This window comes from Rhinolophus ferrumequinum, chromosome 4, assembly GCF_004115265.2.
Source record: "Rhinolophus ferrumequinum isolate MPI-CBG mRhiFer1 chromosome 4, mRhiFer1_v1.p, whole genome shotgun sequence".
NCBI classification, from domain to species: Eukaryota; Metazoa; Chordata; class Mammalia; order Chiroptera; family Rhinolophidae; genus Rhinolophus; species Rhinolophus ferrumequinum.
The window spans coordinates 45374762-45397741 of NC_046287.1; the positions used below are offsets into that span (position 1 = coordinate 45374762).

General features: G+C 36.3%; 1 long non-coding RNA gene across 1 annotated transcript in view; it reads left to right on the top strand.

Annotated features, from left to right (window-relative positions):
* Positions 1 to 3167: 3167 nt before the first annotated feature.
* The window catches only part of LOC117021265 (uncharacterized), a 31889-nt gene continuing 12076 nt past the window's right edge, over positions 3168 to 22980 (top strand). The window contains exons 1-7 of the long non-coding RNA XR_004422825.1: positions 3168 to 3781; positions 4581 to 4616; positions 5143 to 5194; positions 5792 to 5865; positions 15013 to 15150; positions 17251 to 17360; positions 17538 to 17700. This is a non-coding gene — a long non-coding RNA (uncharacterized LOC117021265). The remainder of the gene's footprint in view (positions 3782 to 4580; positions 4617 to 5142; positions 5195 to 5791; positions 5866 to 15012; positions 15151 to 17250; positions 17361 to 17537; positions 17701 to 22980) is intronic.

Here is a 22980-nt window from a genome sequence, read left to right on the forward strand (position 1 = left end):
ACGTAATTTTTCCATCTTAGCATTTTTCTTTTAATTGTATCTTCCAGAATATAACTTCAAGGGGAGAAGAATATTTTGCCAAAAGGAAGGGGAAAAAAGGAACTCAGAAACAAGTTAACATTTCCCAAGCATCTCAGTAGGTCTTTGGTGTGTACATGTGTTTCCTTCTTCTCTTCAAACTAAGGTGAAAAATAACAAGGTAGAATGGTTCTTTCTCAGCACCTCAGTCGTGTAAAGTGATTTTAGCTGTGGATTTTGGTGGACAAGCTGTTCTGCAGCCCACTATCTATTGCTCTTTTTGAGCTCCTCTCGACTCTCATGTGAAAGGGATATAGACTTCAGCCGCTCCTCTCTGAGGCAGTTTACTCAGCTTCTCAAGCCACACAATCCTTTAACAAGGGCAGAAACTGTTAGGCTGTTTTTAATCAAGTTTGGAAGCTGAATCTTTTCCCTCTGACGACTGTGCCCGGGGTGGATCCGGCTAAATGTCTGGCGCTGCGGGCAGCGGGCTCAGCAACCCGTTTTTCAGACACAACACCAAAGAATGGCATTGAAAGAATCGCGTGTTGCAGAAATGTTTAAAAATATTACCCCCCTCCCCTTATTTCTCCTACTTCTGAGCTAAAAGGCAAAAGAAGCCGAAAGGAAATTCAAACCGATATTAATTTACCTACCTAAGGCAGACCAACAAACTGGAAAGAGACTTAATGCTTTGAAAATGTACTCTACAGAATCTTTCAAATTAGAAGCTGCTTAGGATCAATTTCAGTAAAGATTTTTTTCTATGATTCGATTGGGTAATACTTTTCTACATATTAGTGACAATGAATTAACAGCTAGAAGTCTCTTTCAAGGAAGAATTTGGGAGGCATATAGAAAATAATCTATATGCCATCCTCTTCTTCCTGTTCTTTAAGGGGAAGTAAATTATAGTACATACTATTTGGAGTTGTTTTTTTACTTTACAGAAATAATAACATATTTAGCCTTCATATATCATTGAAAATTCTTTGCAAGAGTGAGGAATCAGGGATTTTCAAGATGAAGAACAAAACAAGGAATCAAATTAGTATCTTCTTCTAAAATACATTTTATTCCCTCTGTTGAGTTTTCAAATGATCTGTTGGGTGATATTTTTATTTATTTGAACAATCTCTTCAAATTAAAATGCATTAAATATTTCCCCCTAGATAGCTAACTTCTGACAACCAAACATTTCTAAAAGTTCTAAATGAAAATCAAAGACTTTTTATAAAGACTTAGTAAACACCATTTCATGTCAGAGCCAAACCAATTTATCTGAATTGCCTTTCATTTTTGGTAGATTACCTGATACATCAAAAACAAAACAAAACAAAACAAAACAAAAACACCTCACCTTGAAAATGTCAACTGTTCTGTCAATCTTATGAGAAACTAATTTTATGATATGCAATTGGGGTTTATGATTTCATTTACATTTTTTAAATCCAAGGGAATTAATTAAAAAATTGATTTGGACTAGAGAAGAGACATTAGCAGGTAAAAATCTTAAAGTATAAATCAAACACATCTCAACTAACTCCCAGTACATACATACACACAACCTTCTTGAAAAAAGAAAAATGTCTAAACTGAAATCAGCCATCTGACTTCAAATGCCTTCTAGAAAAGTCTAACATAGATATTTTACAATATCATCTAAAGTTTCAGGGTGACATCTTTCTAAATCTTCATGTGATAATTCACTAATTCAGAATGTAAAAAACAATTGGCCTTATTGGGCAAAATATTGCTTCATCTATTTGTTAACAGATATTTTGCATAGGGTACTATTGTAATTTATGTGAGTTCTCCTTCTTTTGGACAATTTTACTTTTTTTTGGACACTTGTAGGCAGTCTACTATTCTCTTGTGCCTCCAATATTTTTGCACTGGAAAGTTGAATGTTGGGCACTCTGAGGTTGATAATCAAACTGATTGCCTTTCTTGGAAGCAAAAGATGTCTCCCTCTGACAGATGCTACTTTGAGAGTCTTTTCTGCTAAGCGTTTCTCAGAGGTAAATTAGCTTCATCATTTGCCACTCTGTTTTTCTAAGGTTTGTGGTCCAAGTGCCAGCCCACCCTGAAACATACCATAGGTTCTGTTTCATAGTGGCAAAGCCGCCTATTTCTTTGCTTCAGGTTTCGTTTTGTGTTTAAAATACAATAAAATAAGTTTTAAAATCATTTTTAAGAGAGCACTTTCAAGAAGCACTTCCTTTCTTACAGCCAGACAGCGCTGCTCCCCAACCTCTTGGCTGGAACCCTTGCTTTCGATTTGTTTGTTTCACGCATTTCCCTGAAGAACCGGGCTCTTTGCGCTGTTTAATTCTGCTTTAAAAACGCATCGCTTCTGCCCTGAATCCTCTCTGAAGCAAATTGCTATCAAAAGTGTATCAGATTCGTTCCAAATGTGGCATTTGAATCAATATTCCCTTGCTAGAAATATTTTTAAAATTGTTTTCATCAGAAGAGTGCACACTTTTGCAATATATTTTTCAATTGTAGCACGGTTGCCTCTAGTTCTCATGATAAACAAACAAAAAGTAGCGATTACCGTCTGCTTGGACCTTCCTTCATTATTATTTTTAGCCGGTGTATCATTACCTAACTGGTATGGGTTCTTCTGTCCAGCTCTTGATGATCTAGTTGAATTCTAGACATTGTGCCAAGAAGTGTATTTGAAGCAGATAAGTACTTATAATACAAATGCGTTTTGTTAGACCTGATGGACGCTATTTTTCTTTTAATAGGTTTGTAGCAAAGTAACACAATGACACAATGTATTCCTTTTCAAGGTACGTTGTGGAAACAGGTCTATTAAGAGCGCGTTGAGCTATTTCTCGCTGCTATTGAACAGTCTCTTGCTCAAACACAACAGCCAACAAACGCCAGCTGCTGCAACAAAAGTAGAAACCTAACCCTTTTATGTCAGGTTTCAACAGAAAGGGTAGCTCTGTTTAATTAAAAACATTGATGATTCAGTGAAACAATGCAAACTCAAGTTCAAGTGGTGCTCTATTGATTTAAGATGATTTTTACTAGCAATGGGTATAATTCATTCCCCCCCCCCCAGCTCCCTCTTGTGTAAAGGGGTTCCTTCTTGGGGCATTATTTGGGTGAATAGGAAAAGACAGCGATGGTTATTGCCTTAGAAGCCTGATTAACACACGTTGCTTTGAGGATAAGGTGTTTAATTTATAAGTGCACCCCATATTTTTTTGTCAGTTTATTCGCGGTGGGGAAGCTTTGAAAGTAGCTCCTCTCAGCAGGTTAAAAAGTGAAGTCTGCGTCCTGGCATTTAAATGTCTTTGTTATTGTGTCAAGCAAGTTGTTGAAAACCGCATGCTCGGAATACTAAGGTTGGGCAGCTAGATGAGGCAAGTTGTGTGTGTGTGTGTGTGTGTGTGTGTGTGTACACACACGCGCAAGGCTGTGTGTACGACGAGGACCATTATTTTCATCAGCTGTTTGCTTGCCCGCGCCCGACTGCTCCTCTTTGCAGAACCGACGGCCTCCGAGCTTTCAACTCTGGAAGCAAAGCAAGAAGAATTCCTCCATTGATACTCCCTGCTTGGGAGCGTCTGCCCTGGGGAGCGAGGCTCGGTCAAGGGGACCCCTGGCAGGGGAGCACTCGAGGGCTGCGAGATTCCGGGTTTCGTCCTCCTGCGATATCCGCGAGGAGGGCCCGCGAGGGGCGCCCAGAGCCCTGCTCCCGGTGGGAGGGCGGCCGTCTGGAGGTCAAGGTGGGCGGAGGCAGGTGCGTCCCTCCGACAGGCAGCGGCGCCGTCCGCGCGGCGCTCAGCGGCTGCACTTCTCACTCCTTCCTGCCAGCCGGGCCCTGAGGCCCGGCTTCACGATTCCGGACCCTTGGGAGGCAGCTCCCGTCGACCTCCCTCCCGCAAAACAACGGCCGCGAAAGCCCGAGTTCGCGAAGCCGGCCTACAGGCCGCCCGCAGGGCCTCCGCGCGGGCCCTTCCTCCGTAAGGAACCCTTCCCTGCTCCGCGCGCCCCCGGAGGGGTGGGGCGGCGGCCGGGGCGCTGGCCTCCCGGCCTCCTGCATCCTTTCCGGCGGTCGTCCTAGGCCCGGGGGTAGGGCTGGCGGCCGAGCGCCTCGGGCGTCGTTCGTCTTCACAGCTGCCGCCCAGGCCAGCCCCGCGGCCGTAGAGCCGCGTCCTCCAGGCCGCGCCGCCGGGGTGCCGCACCTCCCCCTGCGCCCGGCGTCCTGCGCGCCCAAGGTCACAGAGCGCACGGCCACCTTCCGGGATTTGGCCTTGCGCGGCGCCGTGGGCCCCAAGGCCCGAGGACGGTGGCCATGAGGCCTCGAGGACACACGTGGCCGTCCGTGCCGCCTGTCAGGCCCACCGTCTCGGATGAAACCCGGGGAGAACACGGCCAGAAAAGGAATCGAGAGGGAAATGTCCACATGGGGCCCGCAGGCCTTAGTGAACTATTTAAGCTGTTCCTGGTGTTTAAAGAGGTTTTTCAGTTTTAAAAGAATGTTGTAAAAAAATATCAGCCCTTGTTAACTCCCTCATTATATGCCTTTTTCCCCTCAGCTGAACAAGCCATATTTCCTGAAACTGAGGAGCTATGTAAGTGTTTAAACATGTGTCAAGTGTCTTATAAATAATACAAATTCATAAAGAAGAGGAAGACATTTAACTGATACCTGAAGTACTTGGCATAGCTGCATTTCACTATTGGGTTGTTTTTGGCTGTGGAATTGTAGTGAGAAAACTACTCGGAGACTATGTGGCCTGTCATGAAGCCCTTTCCTTTTCTCAGTTTACTCTCTTTGAGTCTGTACTCATCCCTATCTAGAAATGCCTTTGCGCATTCCAGGAGAGCAGTTCAAGTGGTCTGCAGAGTCTGTGTAATATAGGCTTACATCTCAACTCAGTATTTTGGAGTCACCTCTCTGTGTTTTCCACTCAGGCCCCTCTCTCTCAGAGTGTCTGCTGCTGTGACATTGCTGACACTCCACACCCCCCACGTTAGGATGAGGGTTAGTGTGGCTTCTGGCAAAAAATGACACTAGGAGAGATGAGGTACGGGCATTACATGTGGGATCTGGGCTAGCAAATCATTTAAAATTTTTGTATTCATTCTCTTACCTAGAAAAACTGAGGAAAGATGTTGCCCTAACACAATTTGAAAACCTCTGAGGAAGGTAAGTACAACATATTATTTTACAGTAAAATGACATATGTTTTGTTTTGAAATTAGATTAAACTTTAGAGGTATCCCCGTACTTTAGTTCCTTGGATGACATTATTCATCTTGGTTGTCATTTTGTGAAAGATTTCGGTGCACGTTCTATTTTTAGCTGTTACAATGTCTAAACTAGAAGAAAATGTAGACATTTTCAGTTATTAAAGGAGTGGAATGTTTTCATAAAGTCAGAAGTATCTTAATTTTAAAACATCATACTCCTAGGGAGTGAAATTATCTTCAATGTGGTTGGTTAAGAAAAATTGACTACATTGCAGATTTGAGGAGTAGGTTACCAACTCACGTTCCCAAACAATATTCCCCTCGACATTCTCAATTTGAGGCCTTGTGTCTCTCCCTCATACCTTGACCATACTGTTAAATTTGTCCTGATCCTCGTGCTGTGTCCTTGGTAAAACTCCCTCCAAATATTTCTAGGGTGCTCAAGAGATGTCTTAGGTATTTTCAGTATCAAGTTTGGTGAGCTACCAGATTTAATAGTTAATAGTATATGGCATTTTAAATCCGTTCTTCAATAATTTACTTTCTTCTGTAGGTTTTTTTCCCACGCCCTTTGCCTCATCTGCACGCACTGTTGCTAGTTTTGCTGGGTGTTGCCCCTCTTATCAGGTATCTCTTTTGTGTACATTGTTGCTGCTGCTTCTAGATGTAGCTGGTGATGAATGTATTTGTAATATGGAGATGCTAAAGCTCTGCAGTGTTCATTGTCAGTTATCTGGGATATATTCTGTCAGAGGTTCCAAAATGGTCTGCAATGTACTCTGTCAGTGGTTTTAATATAGACAGGTATTTTCATTTTTATTTGCAGCCCTCTCTCTCCTTAGAACCTAGATTTAAATCCATGGTGGTTTGAGCTAGGGATAATGCCCAGTCTCAGGAACTATGGTACGTTCAAAATTACTCATCTCCTGTAAGCACCAAGACTTTGTTTCAAGATCAAGCTATCTAATCTTCTTTCTGCTTAAGATAATAAGTTTACTCCCAGGAGGCTTCTCAGTCTTTCATGTAAATAGATTGCAGGTGGTTGTTTTCCTGTTCTTTCAGAGTTGCTCAGATATGCATGAACCCAGATAATGGAAACAGCTTAGACTATATAGCTGGGAAATAATTGGGAATATTCCCTTTCCCAATAAATTCACTCAAAGTTAAATCTACATACGTACTAATAAATTCACATATTGGTGGATGAAAACTTTGCTGAGTTTAACAAATGCCTTTTTGATGTTTAAACAGTCCATAGTAAGAATATCAACCATCTGTTGAAAGCCAAACAACAAATTGTGAATAATCAATGCATAGATAATTCACTCATTTGTTATTTGTACTTAGACATTAACCAGTTGTCAACAAGTTGATATCTAGTCACTCTTTGAGATAAGCCTCTGTTGCTCAACTCAGGGCATTCTAATTTTGATTTTTAAAAAATTTTATGTTTCACTCCCAATTCTTTAGGAGAACATGGTGCCTCTTTATAGGAAAAGATGTACAACATTTAGTCCAGTGTCAGGTAGCTTGCTCTCTAATGGTAGAGTTAAGGCAATTATATACAATGACTAAATAATACAAGGAAAGTTATACTGAAGTATGGAGAATGACTAAATAATATAAAGTATAGTAAGTGACTTAATAGAAATATCCATGAATTGTTTTAGGATGTTCAAAGATGGACAAGATAATATCACAAACTGTTAAAGGTTATATATTAGGTTGGTGCAAAAGTAATTGCAGTTTAAGGTTAAAAATAATTGCAAAAACCACAATTACTTTTGCACCAACCTAATACAAGGAAACAACATTTAGGCTAGTAGCATACTTCTCAACATTAACAAGAGATACCTAAAGACAAAGCAATAATATTTTAAAAGGGTTGAGAGAAAATACTTGTGACCCAGAATGACATACCCAGCTAAGCTATTATTTAAAAGTGAGGGTTAAATAAAAACATTTTCAGACAAAAAAAAGGAATTTACCACTCACCTTTGATAATTATTATAGAAAGTTATAGGAAGTATAGGAGGAAGAAGTCTGTTAAATCCAGAAGGACAGAGTAGACTGCGAGAAGAAATGGTGCATAAAGAAGCTGACCATCGACAGTGGGAATATTGAAACAATTATTGCATATATAAAATAATAATGGTGCTGACTAATTTAGGATGTTTAAAAACGTGATGGGAACATAACTTAGCAAAACTGAGAGAATATGATGTAGAAAATAAATATGACTAGTTCATGATAAAAACTTTCAGCAAAAGAAGGCATCTTCCTCAACTAGATAAAGAGTATCTACAAAACAACAACAAAAAAACCAAACCAAACCAAACCAAAACAAAACAACCAGCTAATATAATACTCAAAGGAAAAGACTGAATACTTTCCCCTTAAGATTTGGAACAATATAAGGATGTCAGCTCTCACCTGTTTCTATTCAACATTGTATAATATTATACTAGAACCTAACGGATTTATCTGATACATTGCTTTAAGAAGAAATAGAAAACCTATTATGAACATATAATCATTAAACAGATGGAATTATTTGTTTAAAATTTTTCCATAATAAAACACACCAGGTCCATAATACTTTTAAACCTTTAGGGCTCAAGGAACAGATAACTCCTATTTATACTAACAGTTTAATAAAATTTTTAGAAAAAGAAGGAAAATTTTCCAACTCATTTGACAAGGGTGATAAAATTTAGCAAGGATAGTAAGAAAAAGAAAAATTATAGTCTAGTTTCACTTATAAACTTTGTTTTTAATGCAAAAATTCTAAATAAAACATGAGCAGATTAAATGTGGCATGTATAAAAAACACAATCTTAGTTGAGGAGGATTTATCCCAGGGATTCAAGGAAGGTCTAACAGTAGAAAATTTACTGATATAATCTACCACATTTACAAATTAAAGGAAGAAAATGATATGATCACCTCAAAGGATTCAGAAAAATGTTTTGGTAAAATTCAAAACATATTCATAATACAAATTTAATAGGAATGTTAAAGGAATTCTGTTAACAGGATAAAGAGTATCCTGTAAAACTCAGAGTAAGCTTAAGAAAATGTTCCCTTTTAAGTCAGAAACAAGACAGATGCCAATTTCATGACTGGTGTTTCACATTTTACTATGCAGGGCAATATTCTATGCAAGGCAATAAAAAAGAAAAAGATATGAAAAACATAAAGACTAAAAAACTATGAACAAAAATAAAGAAAAAGAAAATAAGCTCTCACCTACCTCCCCCCCAAAAATAATAAAATAAATAAAAACACAAAGGCTAAAAAGGAAAGTCAAAGTTGTTAATTTTTCAACATGATTGCCTATATAGAAAACTCAAGAAAACCAAACCATTAAAATTAATACATTATAGATTACAGAATCACTATACAAAAGACCCAACATTTCTATATACTATTATAACAACAAACAAGTTTAAAATGCAATTTTTAAAAAGTATCATAGAAATAGTGAAAACCTAAGGGACTTTGAAATGTATCTAACAAAAGATGTTGAAGATCTTTATGGGGAAAATTATTTTTAAAAATTTATTTAAGTACATAATATAGAGACATAACATGCTCATAAATGGGAAGATTCAATTTTGTAAAGATGTAATTTCTACCTGCATTAATTCATGTATTCAATGCAGTTCCATTATAAGTTCTAACAGTTGTGTATATGTTTGTGTATGTGTGTAATTTTATAGGTGAATGTTAATATTTAAATGGAAGAGTTAAATGTCAAGAATTGCCAAGATAATTTTGAAATATAATGAGGGATTTGTCTTGCCAAATATCAAGAATTAGTATAAAGTTTTACTAATTTTAATAGTGTGAGATTGGCACAAGGTTATAAGCAGAGATCAATAGAAGAGAAGACAATGATAATTTGTTATATGACAGAGGTGGCATTATAAATCAGTGGGATGGAATATTTAATAAATAGTGCTGCAATAATTGGCTAAGTGCACATAAAAACTCTAAGTCCTTACCTCAACTATGCACAAACCATATTCCAGTATTAAAGCCTGCATTTGAAATAGCAAACCTAAAAAATTTAGGAAAAAAAGAATATCTTTATGATTTCAAGGATGATTTCTTATACTAGACACAAAGAGCAATCACCCTAAAATAATTATTCTTTGTATGTTATATACAAATCTTTCTTAAATATATTTGGTGTATTTGGCAAAGTATCTATAAAAATGATAAACCAAATGCAGTGGCTGATAAGATAGAAGTTAGGTCTTTTATGTAACAGTTCAGGGTAGGTAGAAGGACCTTGCTCCACGGAGCCATCCTGGAGAACCAGACTAGTTGGGTAACTTTGGTATCCTCAACATGTAGCTTCAGGAGGTTTTCTCTAGTTTCTAGCATTTAACATGACAGTGTGAAGGAAGGTGAAGAGATTGTGATCACATACGCCCCAAATTTTAATGCCTATAAGAAGAGGCAGTACACATTACTTCCAGGTATATTCCTTCGTTGGCAACTAAGTCACCAAACTGCAAGGGAGGCTGAGGAATGTAGCTTAGCTGAGTAGACATACGAGTATGTCTAGCTTCAACTATTATTGTGGAAGGAGAGAACGGAGGTTGGACAACTAGCATTGTCTGTAATAACTACATTTTAAAATTTCTTCATAATAAAAAACATCATCAAAAAAATTGAATACTCAAACCAAAGACTGCTAGAAGTTATTTTCAAGTCAAATTGGTATCAAGAATATACCAAAGGTGCCAAAAAATGTATTAGGTTGATGCAAAAGTAATTGTGGTTTTTGCAATTATTTTTAACCTTTTAAAGTGCAATTACTTTTACACCAACCTAATATACTGGTATGCATGACTTGTATTCATCTTTTGTTATCGGTATATATTGAGTATTACAATTTTAATACAGTTTTTTCCTTTCTTAAAATGTGTGTATAGTTTTTTGGCACCTTTTGTATATAGACTTCTATAATAAAAAATGAACAACCAAATAGAAAAATGATTAAATAGCCATTTCAAAGAAGAGGAAACTACAATGGTTAATGATGCTTATATTTGATAGTAATCAGGGAAATGCAAATTAAAACAACAGGGAGACACTAAATATATTTGGTAGCCCACGTTATTGGAGAACATGTGGGAAATTGAGACTCTTATTCATTGTTGATGGGAATATAAATTGGAATAACTTCTTTTTCAAAGACATTTGGAAATACTTAAAATGGCAGCAACTGCTGGTTGGTAGGTAGTTGCTTATCAAAATATCAGTATCTGTTCTAAACCCTGATTTTTAATTGGGTACATGGCCATTCAGAATAAAGACTGCATTTCCCATCCCCCCCTTACAGGTAGGTGTGGCCATGTGATTAAGTTCTAGCCCAGTTCTGGTACAAAAATATCTGCTCTAGAGAAATTCTTAAGACATTTACCCCAGGAAACATGTTCAAGGATTCGTTGCATCACTGTTTGTCATAGCAAAATAGTGGAAATATGTACCACTCGACAGGGAAATGAGTACATAAAATTGTGGTTTATTTATACAGTAAACACCATACAGCACTTAAAATTAATGAACTGGATCTATATGATCAGCATGGGTCTCAAACATAATATATGAAAAAAAGGTTTCAGAATGATACATGAAGTATATTTGTGTAAATTTTAAAAACATAAAACAATAACGAACATGTAAACGTACAAAAACAGTCATGAGAAGAATACATACTAACTTTAGGATAGTGGTTATCTCTGTGGAGATAAAGAGCATACAGATAAGACTAGTTGTATCTGTAGCATTCTTTCCTCTTTTTTTTTAAAGGTGATAGGAATCAAATATGGCAAAATCTTAATATGTTTGGATATCATTTAATTTTCTGATATTTTCTATATGTTAGAAATAGTTCACAGTTAAAAGATTTACAAATATTATAGACATACAATCATTATTAAACTGTTAAGCTCTTGAAATGTATTTCATAGAAAGATTAAACAAGTGCTTAAAGCTAATTTAGCTATATAACATGAAAAAGTAGGACAGGTAAGATAAAATTGATGAGGCAAAAGATGAAGGAATGATCACACTGAACTAGAGAGCTCAGAAGGAGGTGCGGATTTTAGGGGAGAAGATGATGATGCATTTGGCTTAAGGTTATTAAAATTCATATTTTAGTTCTTTTGGGATATCCTAATGGAGATATCAAGAAGGCGAATGGAAGTGCACATCTGCTAAGGAGGCAGGTCACAGACTTCAAAGTTACCTTTATGGCCATGGGCATCACAGGAGTAGAGGAAATGCTCACTACAACTTGCTGTGCTCTGGCTCCTGCCCCCCATTTTCTGGTCTCCGTGCCTGGTGGCTACCACACAGTAGAATCTCAGCAGTAAAAATAAGCCTCCATGCAAAGGCTAATGGAGGCTTACTCCCAAGAACAATAAGAAGAGCGTTTTTTTCCCTCCATAACCTTATCATCAGATACTATTTTTTTAAAGTAAAAAATCCCTACAACTACAAACATTTTTTTGAAAACTAAAACTTGAAAGCAACATAGTATAAAAAGTAAATATAATATTTTTCCACCTCCAACAATTTTTAAATTATGAACAAATTTTGTGCAAAGTTATCTAATGCAGCTTCCATTTTTTGAGTTGCTTAAATTTCTATCCTAATCAGTAGTAACTCAGTTAAATGTTGTTGCCTCATTGTAATTAAGAGAAAGGATATCTTGCTATAGATACAGGGATGGATTTCTCAAAAGTAAAATTCAAAAGAATACTAGGTCTCATAATTAAGTTCGAGAACTTGTTGCAATGATGTTGCTAACCTTTTTTGATATCAGAGGGATCATTCATTATGAATTTGTACCAATTGGATGAACAATTAACCAAGTTTACCAGTATTTGGAAGTGCTGAAAAGGCTGTGTGAAAAAGTTAGATAACCTGAACTTTTCGCCAACAATTCATGGCTCTTGCATAATGACAATGTATGCACCAGCTCACATGGCACTGTGTGTGGGGGAGTATTTAGCCAGTAAACAAGTAACTATATGGGACCCTCTCCCTACTCACCTCATCTGGCCCCCAATGACTTCTTTCTTTACCTGAAGAGAAAGGAAATATTGAAAGGAAGACATTTGGATGACATTCAGGACATCAAGGGAAATACAACGACAGCTCTGATGGCCATTCCAGAAAAAGAGTTCCAAAATTGCTTTGAAGGGTGGACTAGGTGCTGGCATCGGTGCATAGCTTCCCAAGGGTAGTACTCAGAGGTGCCCATAGTGATATTCAGCAATGAGGTATGTAGCACTTTTTCTAGGATGAGTTTGAGAACTTAATTGTCAGACCTCATACACGAGTAAAAAAAGTGCTTGTGTAGCAATACTTTATAATTCTCTCAGCAAATTTATGGATTATTTTAATGAATGTAAGCAGTAATGACATTGCTAAAAATTGTTAGATTTCTTGTGGAATTTTCTTTTGCCATCTTTTGTATATTTTTCACACTGGAATTTTCCTCCATTGGAAATATCTGTAGAAGGAAGAAAGGAAACAAGTCAACTACTATACTTGGCCCTTGAGATTAGGGATCAATTTTAATGGATTATTGATAAACTAACACAGGCCATGCTAAAATCTTTTGAATATACAAAACCTATATGAGGAAAACTTTAAACATTAAGTAAAAATAAATACAAATAATAAAACTCATGCATGACAATAAATACCACAAACAATGTGAAAAGACAAATAAGTAAGTGGGAAAAATATTTGTAATTCATGTCACAGAGAGGTAAGATCCCTAACATATAAAGAATTTTTAGAAATAAAGAAGAGAGTAACAACCCAGGAGAAAACTGTAGAGACATTTTAACAGATAGTTTCAGTAAAAGAAGTCTTTTAAATATGTGAAAAGATGTTCAACCTCACAAATTAAAACCCTACTGAGATGAATCATTTCTTATCTATCATATGGGCAAAAACTGAAAAGTTTGATAACACAGTTTGTTAGAGAAATGGTAGGAAATAGGCACATTTCTGGTAAAAGTACAAAAGGATACAAACTTTATGGAGGGAAATTTGGCAATATACAGACGGTGCAAAAAAATGTATACACGTTTTAAGAATGGAAAACTATTAAAATTGTAATATTCAATGTATACCGATGACAAAAGATGAATACAAGTCACGTTTGACTTCTGCAGTTACAAGAGGTGCTCAAAGTGGTTACCATCAGCGTCCAGACACTTCTGATTACGGCGAACTACTGCTTGAGCAACGTTGACCAAAGTGTCCACTTGTATATGTTTGTTTGGCACCCCCGCTATGCAAAATTTACATGTGTATTTTCCCGTTATATTAGTTTTCGATTGCTGCTGTAACAAATTACCACAAAGTTAGTGGTTTTAAAACACAAATTTATCTTATAGTTCTGGAGGTCAGAAATCTAAAATGGGTCTGTAGGGCTGCATTCCATCTGGAGACTCTAGGTGAGCACCTGTTTCCTTGTCCTTTTCCAGTTTCTAGAGGCCATCTAGAAACTGGCTTGTGGCCTCTTCTTCCACCTTCAAAGACAGTAAAATAGCATCTTCTGTCCTGTCTGACCAGCCTCCCTCTTATAAGGGCACCTGTGATTACATATAGCCCATACAGATAATCTGGGATGGAAGTAAGGGGGTCCTTAACTTAATTACATTGTAGTGTTTCTTTAGAATGCAAAGTAACATAGTCACAGTTTCCTTGGATTAGGATGTCCACATCTTTGGGGAGCCCTTACTCTGTCTACCACAACCTTTGATATAGCATTTCCACTCTGAGGAATCTATCCTACAGATACATCTACATATATAAGGATATCATTGCTTATGATAGCCAAAGATTAGAAACAATGTAAGTGTCTAGTAAGAGGGGACTGGTTAAATAAACAATGGTATATCCACAAAATACAATATAACGTAAGGGAATGAGGAAGATTTTGATGTACCGATATATAGAGAGATCTCTAGGATATATTAAAAAGTGAAAAAAAGCAAAGAGCTGAAAATTTTATATATTATGCTACCTTTAGTGTAATGGAGGAAATATGTTTTGTTGGTGTTGCATAAAAAAATACTGGATTGACAAAAAAATGAATAAAAATGGTTAACTGCACAGTGTAAGAGGGACTGGAGAGGTAGCTGAAACCCATTAGTGAATACGTTTTTACATTATTTTGATTTTTGAATCATAAAAATATATTACATAGTAAAATTAAGGCCTCATGAAGCACACAGCTTACCCCCTCCTCCCCGAACACGTTTTTATAAGGCCTAACTTCAAGGATGCTATGAACCGTTGGTCTGCCACCAAAGTGCCTGAAGTTTCTAATTTGGGTCCTTGACTTGAATTAAGGGGCTGTGTTCAGTGAGTCCCAGTTAACATGCAAATGTGTAGCATACTAACCCAGATAATCATCCATTTATACTTTTATATGCTTTAGAATCTAAAGTTTAGTTGATTAGTTTTATGGAATACTCAGAAAAGTTCTGATGGAAGTCAGGGGATTGGGAAATGTCACAATAATGGGCCACAGTGTGTTCTAGGGGTGCGCCCTTGGGCAACTAAGGAGCAGTATGAAGGTACTTGAGTGCATGAGGTTTTGTATTGGGGGGAAGGATATCAAACTTCATCTAAAAGATAGTTTTACCTTTAATTTAGGTTTTCATTTAGCCCTGTCTGGAAAACCATGCTTTCTGCCCTATGCCACATATTTTCATTTCTCCTTCTTAGGTACATTTCAGCAGAACTAAAGAATACTTGGGATTGTGTCTTAGCCCTTATGTTCACTAGTCAGGTGAAATCAGACAAGTTATTAAACCCCCTTGATTCTCACTGTTCTCATCTATGAAATGGAGCAAAAATTAAAAGGTAATTGTGAGTACCCAAGTTAAAATAAAATACGTGACAATATGGCTCAGCCTTGGACAATGAAATTGTTACAGTCTTTTTGAAGAGATGTGCAATCAAGTCACCTTTGAAATTTTGAAGCTGGAGTTAGGAAGCAGGTAGGTTCTAGAAACCTTGGACCTATCTGCCTGATTTCCTAGTCAGTTCACAGGGAAATTTCACAAAGAAGGCGTGAGTCATTCTAAACAATGTTGTAGAGAAGAGACAAGTCAAGCACCTGGAGGTGAAATGGAAGATTGGAGAGCACAGGAGTAGGTAAATCAAGATGGAGAGCCTAGAGAGAAGCTGAAGCAAAAACAGCAGAGATGAGTACCAAACTGGCAAATAGGGTGAGGCATAGTTATAGAATAGGACTATTCAGGAAGAAACTTGAGAACTCGTGGTGCAGTCTCTCAGGCTACTGCTAGGCCAGACAACACATATACCTGACGGACAATAAAAAGTTGTCAATAGTTTTCTCAAGCATTGGTATTTATACAGATCAGATTCCAAACAAACTAGATTAAATTCCAATGTAATTATTACATACTTTTCACTGCCCTCTTTCTTTTTTTAATTTTCATAAAGGAATTGATATTTATCCCTTCATGGTCAAGGATTGTGTATTGCCATAATTTTTAATTGCTTATGGTACATTACACTCAATAAATACTAATTATTGGTGATAATATAAATACTAGTAATCCTTTCAATTAGATTGTAGATTTAACACTTTTATCTTTTGTTTTCTCCTAATTTTTTATTTTGAAACTTTTCAAATATATTTGGATGAACTATTTGACATCATGAAACTTCACCCCAAAACCTTCAGTATGCACCTAATAAGAATTAGGACATTCTCCAATATAAATATATTACCATTAACACAATGTAGACACCGTCTGATATTCAGTTCATATTCAAATTTCTTCAGTTGTTTCAACAAATGTCTTTTATAGCTTTTTTTAAAAAAAGGTATAGTCAGGGGCAGCTGGCTGGCTCAGTTGGTTACGATGCGAGCTCTCAACAACAAGGTTGCTGGTTCAATTCCCTCCATGGGATGGTGGGCTGCGCCCCCTGCAACTAAAGACTGAAAAACGGTGACTGGACTTGGAGCTGAGCTGTGCCCTCCACAACTAGATTGAAGGACAACTGCTTGGAGCTGATGGGCCCTGGAGAAACACACTGTTCCCCAATAAAATTAAAGAAAAAAAAGATATAGTCACGGGGTGGCTGGTTAGCTCAGTTGGTTAGAGTATGGTGCTAATAACTCCAAGGTTGCTGGTTCAATTCCTGCATGGGCCACTTAGAGCTGAGCCCTCCTTAAAAAAAAAAGATATAGTCAAAGTCTCCACATTGTTATGCCTTTTTCATTAAAAAAAAATCTAGAATAGTCCCTTTTTATTTTTTTATTACATTAACTTTTTGAAAGGTCTAGGCTCTTTTCTTATAGTGTGTCTCAATTTCTGTGTTTGATTGTTTCCTCATGATGTCACTTAACCTGGTCTATACCTTTTCTGTAAATGTGCTGTAAGTCTAGAGGCTTGATTAGACTCAGACTAAATATATATGTCAGTTTTCCTATTATTAGTGATGCTACATTACTAGGTCACTTGGTTAAGGTGGTGACTGCCAATTCTACCATTTTCTTCTTTAAGATCTATGGAGTGGTACTTCAGCACTGTGCAAATATCCCTTTACCAGTGAGTAAGCACACATTTACCTGTCTTACTAGGTGTGCCTTGATGTAGAGCTGATGCATATTCATAGGTTGAGAATCAGAAGACACCTCCATCTAGATCATTGGTTCTCAAATGGGGGTGATTTTGTCCCTCAGGGGACATTTGGCAATATCTGGAGACATTTTGGGTTGTAACAACTGGTGTGTACGAGTGTGTGTGTGTGTGTGTGTGTGTGTTTGCGAGCACGCGTGCATACTATTGGCATCTAGTGGATAGAAGCCAATGATGCTGCTATGCATCCTGCAATGCAGCATCAAAAATTATCCGGCCCAGAATGTGAATAGTTGCACTGTTGAGAAACTTTGATCTAGATTTGTAATTAAGCTTCTCTCTCACACAGTTTGTTGGCCTTTTTGGAGATGCTAGTAAAGTTTTGGAGCCTGTCTTCAGCAATGGTAGAAACCAAGCAGATACTAGAGTCCATCAGAATTTTTCCATGTTTCAAACCAGGTAGATTTTCACTATCCACCTGTTCTGTCTTTCCATTTCTTTATAGGTATCTTCTCAAGAATGATTTAAATTGCTTCCCTCTACTCTCAATACACTTATAACATAAGGATTAAAAAAAAAAAAACCCTACAATTAACATACTGAAGCATTTTTTCTTTCTGCTTTTGTGTTTCCTAGAATATTTTGGAATGTCATCTTTAAAGCCCCAGAGCCAGGGGAAAAAAATGGAGAAAGAGAAATATCAAGTTAAGAATTCACTGTTGGAAAAATGGCCCAGAGAGAGTAACCAGAGTTCAAGAAGGGGCAGAAGAGTGCAGAGGGCATTTCCACTCTAACACCTGTAAGTTATTAATGACCTTTGAAGTGATTGTTGATGGAAGCACTTGTACATTTGAGCTGCTTCATATGTATACTTAGTGTATTCAGAGAACTGCCTGGCTTCTGGAGCCCTGAAATATCTTCAAGCTGCATCAGAGATCAAACAGCAAAATCCATGACTTGGGAATATCATGTAGCTATATGACATGTGGACGGGTCCAGAGTATGAGAACTGATGCCTCAATAATGCTACGGTATATTTTTAACTCAGAGATTTAGCATCGCTTTCCTAACTTTTAAAGTAGCAATCTGAGAAAAGAATGTCTCACAGTTTCAAGATAAGGTAGAGTTTTTATGCATTTGTTTTGGGTTCCTATTCTTATGGGTTGGAACATAATTACCTTATTTTCATCCAGATTATCAGTAGATAGCTTGTACAGCGTTTGCTTGTTTTTGGTTTTTGCACTCCTGGGACAAGGACATTGCCTTTCCCTATTGAGAACTGAGTCAACAATTTTGTTTGCACTTGACAAGCATGGAATCACTTCAAGTCTAACTTTTCTCTCCTGTAGTATAGAGCTAGTACATGAATGCATTTAGTGGCCAAAGTTATACTTCTGGAGGAAGCAGCAAAATATGTAGGTCTGTGGCTTTAATTTTTTTCCTATCAATAGTTCTTAAAATTATTTTTCATGTTTAGAGCTAGTACATGAATGCATTCAGCAGCCAAAGTTACGCTTTTGGAGAAAGCAGCAAAATATGTAGGTCTGTGGCTTTATTTTAGTTTTTTTCCTATCAATATTTCTTAAAATTATTTTTCATGCTTTTTCACCAACATATCTTTCTAACTAGAATCACAGCAACTACTGGCATGACATGGTATTAAGAAATAATCCTAAAGAATTCAGTGGGAAATTATAGAATAATGATTTATTTCCAAAGTGTAAATTTTCATATTAGTAGGCAAGAGTTTTAGGTGAATAGTTTGATTAGAAATTGGGGATTAGAATTTAAGAATTTAATTCTGCTGGTCATTATTTTTTCCTTGTATTTGCTCAGTTGCTATAAAATATGAAAAATTGAAGAAAAAGATGTGACATAGTATGTATCATTATTCTTTTACATTATTCTGTATAAGTGACAAGGGGATAAGTAAAAGGGAATAGGAAGACGGTAAGGGCAATTATTCTAATATCTGGGGTCTTATCTATCGTCATGGTCAGTAACTTTTCTTTATCTTCGAAATTTTCATTATTTTTTATGAAAGAGATTGACTTAGAGAAATACCAAAAATTGGCAAGGATAGTACAAGAAAATAAAATTATAGGCCCGTTTTATTCATAAATCCTAAGTTAAATCTAAGCAAACTGAATCCAGTGATGAATAAAAATGACAGCTACATCATGAGCAAATTGGAATCACCCAGCAATGCAAGTTTAATATTTGAAAAATCAATTTTATTACAATTAATATATGTAATTTACTAGAGTAAGACAATAAAGGATAAAAGCCATATGATCATCTCAATAAATGCAGAAAAATAAAAAGAGGACACTTTAAAAAAGCTAGGAATATAAAGGAACTCCCATAACCTGATAAAGCCCATCTTCCCCCACCCAAAAAAACACAGCAAATATACTTACTTATGAAATGTTAATAACGTTTCTTTTACGTTAGGAACAAGACAAAGACGCCCCAAACCATCATTTCGATTCAGATTTTTTATTAAGGGTTATTCTCAAGTAATGAGAAAAGAAAAAGGAGGTATAACATTTGCAAAGAAGAAACCAACATTTTAAAAAATTATATGATAGTCAGTGTAGGAAAGCTAATATTCAACAGATGAATTATTAGGATAAATAAGAATGTTTAGCACGGTTTCTGGATACAAAAGGACAACTAAAAACTCAATTACATTTAAACACCAGAAAAAATCTGTTAGAAATATAATTTAAAAAAAAATTGCATATAACACCAAAAATTATGAAGTATCTCAGAAAAATGTAACAAAAAGTTTATTCAAGAGGTCTAAATAAATGTAGAGCTTTTTTATGTTGATTGGCAAGACTCAGTATTGTAAGAATGGTAATTCTGCCCGAAGAGTCATTGAAATTTCAGTGTCCCCAACAGAGTTTTTCTTTGAATTTAAGAAGCTGAATCTGTAATTGATATGAAACAGCCAAGGTCCAAGAATATCCACGACACTCCTGAGGAAATTAAGGTTGCTACAAGACAGTAAAGTTTACTCTACAGTTACAGTAATTGAGACAGTGTTGAACTGACACAGGAATAGAGAACAAGACCAGTTGAACAGAACAGAGAATCTAGAGTGCACCCCCTGCCCCACATATGTGGACATCCAGGGCACTGCAAATCAGTGGGCAGAAAAGATGGTTATTCAAAAAATGGTGCAAGTACAATCTAGTTGGAAGAAAAACAAGGTAAAAACATATAAAAAAATTAATTCCCAGTAAATTAAAGATTTAAATATGACAGGCAAAGCGATAAAACTTTTAAAAGACAATATCTATTAACAAAACACAAAAAAATTCAAACCAAAAATGAAAGATTAATCAATTTGATTATATCAAAATTCAAACCAAAAATGAAAGATTAATCAATTTGATTATATCAAAATGAGAAAGTTCTATTTAAAAAAGATGTCAAAAAATAAAAATATAAACTACACACTGGGAGAATATAATTGTAACATATATAATTGAAAAAGGATTAATATCCAGAATGTATAAAAAAATCTTTTAGATCAATAAGAAAAAGAAATCTCAACAGAAAAAAGAGCAAAAGATGTGAACAGGTATTTCATAAAAGAGAAACACACACAACCCATAAGTATATGTGAAGAAGTCAAATTCATTAGTAGCGAGGGAAATGCCAATTAAACCATAATAAAATATCATTCATATTTACCAGAATGGAAACATTTTAAAGTTGGATAGCACCAAATGTTGAATAATAGGGGTTATGGAGCAGAATGATCTATCCTACACAGCTAGTGGGAATTTAAATGGCTGCAATTACTTTAAAAAACATTTTTTGACCTTATATAATGACAATTGACAATAGTAGTCAACAGGAAAGTGGAATGCCCGTGCCTACCAGCAATTCCACTCCTAGGAATGTATCCTTAGAGAAAGCTCATGCACGTGTTTATTGAGAGACAAGTGCAAGAACATTAACAACAACACTATTTAATAATGATAAAAACATAGAAGCAACACAAATCAGTAGTGAGCTGGATAAACAAATTATGGCATAGGCATACATTGATCTGTTTTATAGCAATGAAAATTAAGGAACCCTAGCTGTACTCATGAGTATGAATGAAGTGAATCTCAGAAATGTAGTATTGAGTGTAAAAAGCAAGTCACAGAAAAGTAAATATTATATTATTCTGTCTTAGTCGGTTCAGGCTGCTGTAACAAAATACCGCAGACTGGGTGGCTTATAAACAACAGAAATTTGTTGCTCACAGTTCTGGAGGCTGAAAGTCCGAGATCAGGGGCCTGCTGGTTGGGTGAGAGCCTGTCCGGTGGTAGACTTCTCCTTATGTCCTCACTTGGTGGAAGGGGCTTGAGAGCTCTCGGGGACCTCTTTTATAAGAACACTATTCTAATTCATGAGGGCTCCACACAAATGGACCTAATCACCTCCCAAAGGCCCACCTACTAATACCATCTCCTTGGGGGTTAGGTTTCAACATATGAATTTTTGGGGAAACAAAAACATTCAGACCATAGTACATTCTATTTGTTTATAGAGTGTAAATTATAAATTAAATTCTACCTTGTTAAATTATACCTTGTTAAGCTCTATATACATATGTGATAAAAATATGAAGAAAAGGATTGCACAATTATCACAAAATTCAGGATAGTGTTTACCTGGGGTGGAATGATGGCAGAGTGATTGGAAAAGGCACAGCATGGGTAAGGGAGCTCCTAAAATATCGACAGTGCTTTGTCATCCTAGGCTACACCCTACTAAGTACACAGGTGTTCATGTTATTATTTTTCAAACCGTGTGTTCATAATATACACTTTTCTATTCGTGTGCTATTTTCACATTGAAATGACTACAAAGATGAAGGATTTGTTAAAAAATCAGATGTATGACTCTTGGTCCTTTTACCTTTAACAAGGATTCAAATGGGTAGTGTTCTTGATTTTGAAGAGAGATTTTTTTTTTTAAATAAAAAGCTCTTTATTTGGAAATAATTTCAAATTTACAGAAAAATTGCAAGATTGGTACAAAAACACCTGTTTATCTTTTATACAGATTCACTTATTGTTAACATTTTATCTTGCCTTTTTGTTAAAGAGAGATTTATCGTCCCTCTCTCTCTATATATATGTATATATATATTTTTTCTAAATTATTTGAGAATAAGTTGCATACATCACACTCCTTTCTTTCCAGAGACTTCATTATATATTTTCTAAGAAAAAGGACATTCTGTTACATAACCACAATACATTTATTAACTTCAGGAAATTTCGAAACAACACTTTACCGTCCACATTTCAATTTGTCAACTGCATAATCTCCTTTATAGCATTTGTTTTTTTCCTCCACTAGAGGTTGCAGTGTACTTATCGTATTTAGTTGTTTCTTTAGTCTCTTTCATCTGGAACAGTTCCCAAGCTTTTCTTTGTCTTTTATAACAATGATAGTTTTAAAGAATGCTGAAAAAAATTTGTTTTTAAGAGAACAATTCTTATTTTGAATTTGTTTGCTGTTTTCTCATGATTATACTCAGTTTATGATCCCAATCCAACATAAATGATCTTTTTCTCAGAGTATCACAACTTGCGTACATAGTATCTACCTGCCTCTCATTGGTTATATTAATTTTGATAATTTTGCCAAGGTGTTGCAATTTCTCCACTATAAAGGAGAGACATTTTTAAAAGGCTTTCTTTGGAGAGAGCTGTTGGTGGGCTTTGAACCCTGCTCCCGTCTCAATAGAGGTAGACATGTGATTTCCTCCTCACCTCAAGTCAAAAGAGAGAGGTTTCAGTGATACCACGTAGAAAGCTTAATATGTGTCCTCTGATTTACCAGGTCACAGTTCACTGGTGTCTGACTTCTTTTCAGGAAATCTAGACATCAAGAGAAAGGCTGGCTTGCTGCTTGTAGGTGGAGCAAAGGAGAGTTCCTAGTATATTGGAATCAGCCAGTTCTTCCAGAGTTTGTTAGGCGACCAGTGCACGAATGTTTCCCATGAACCAGAAGTGAAAGAGAGCGTGTCAGGGGTCATTGCATGATCTGACTCAAAGGCCAC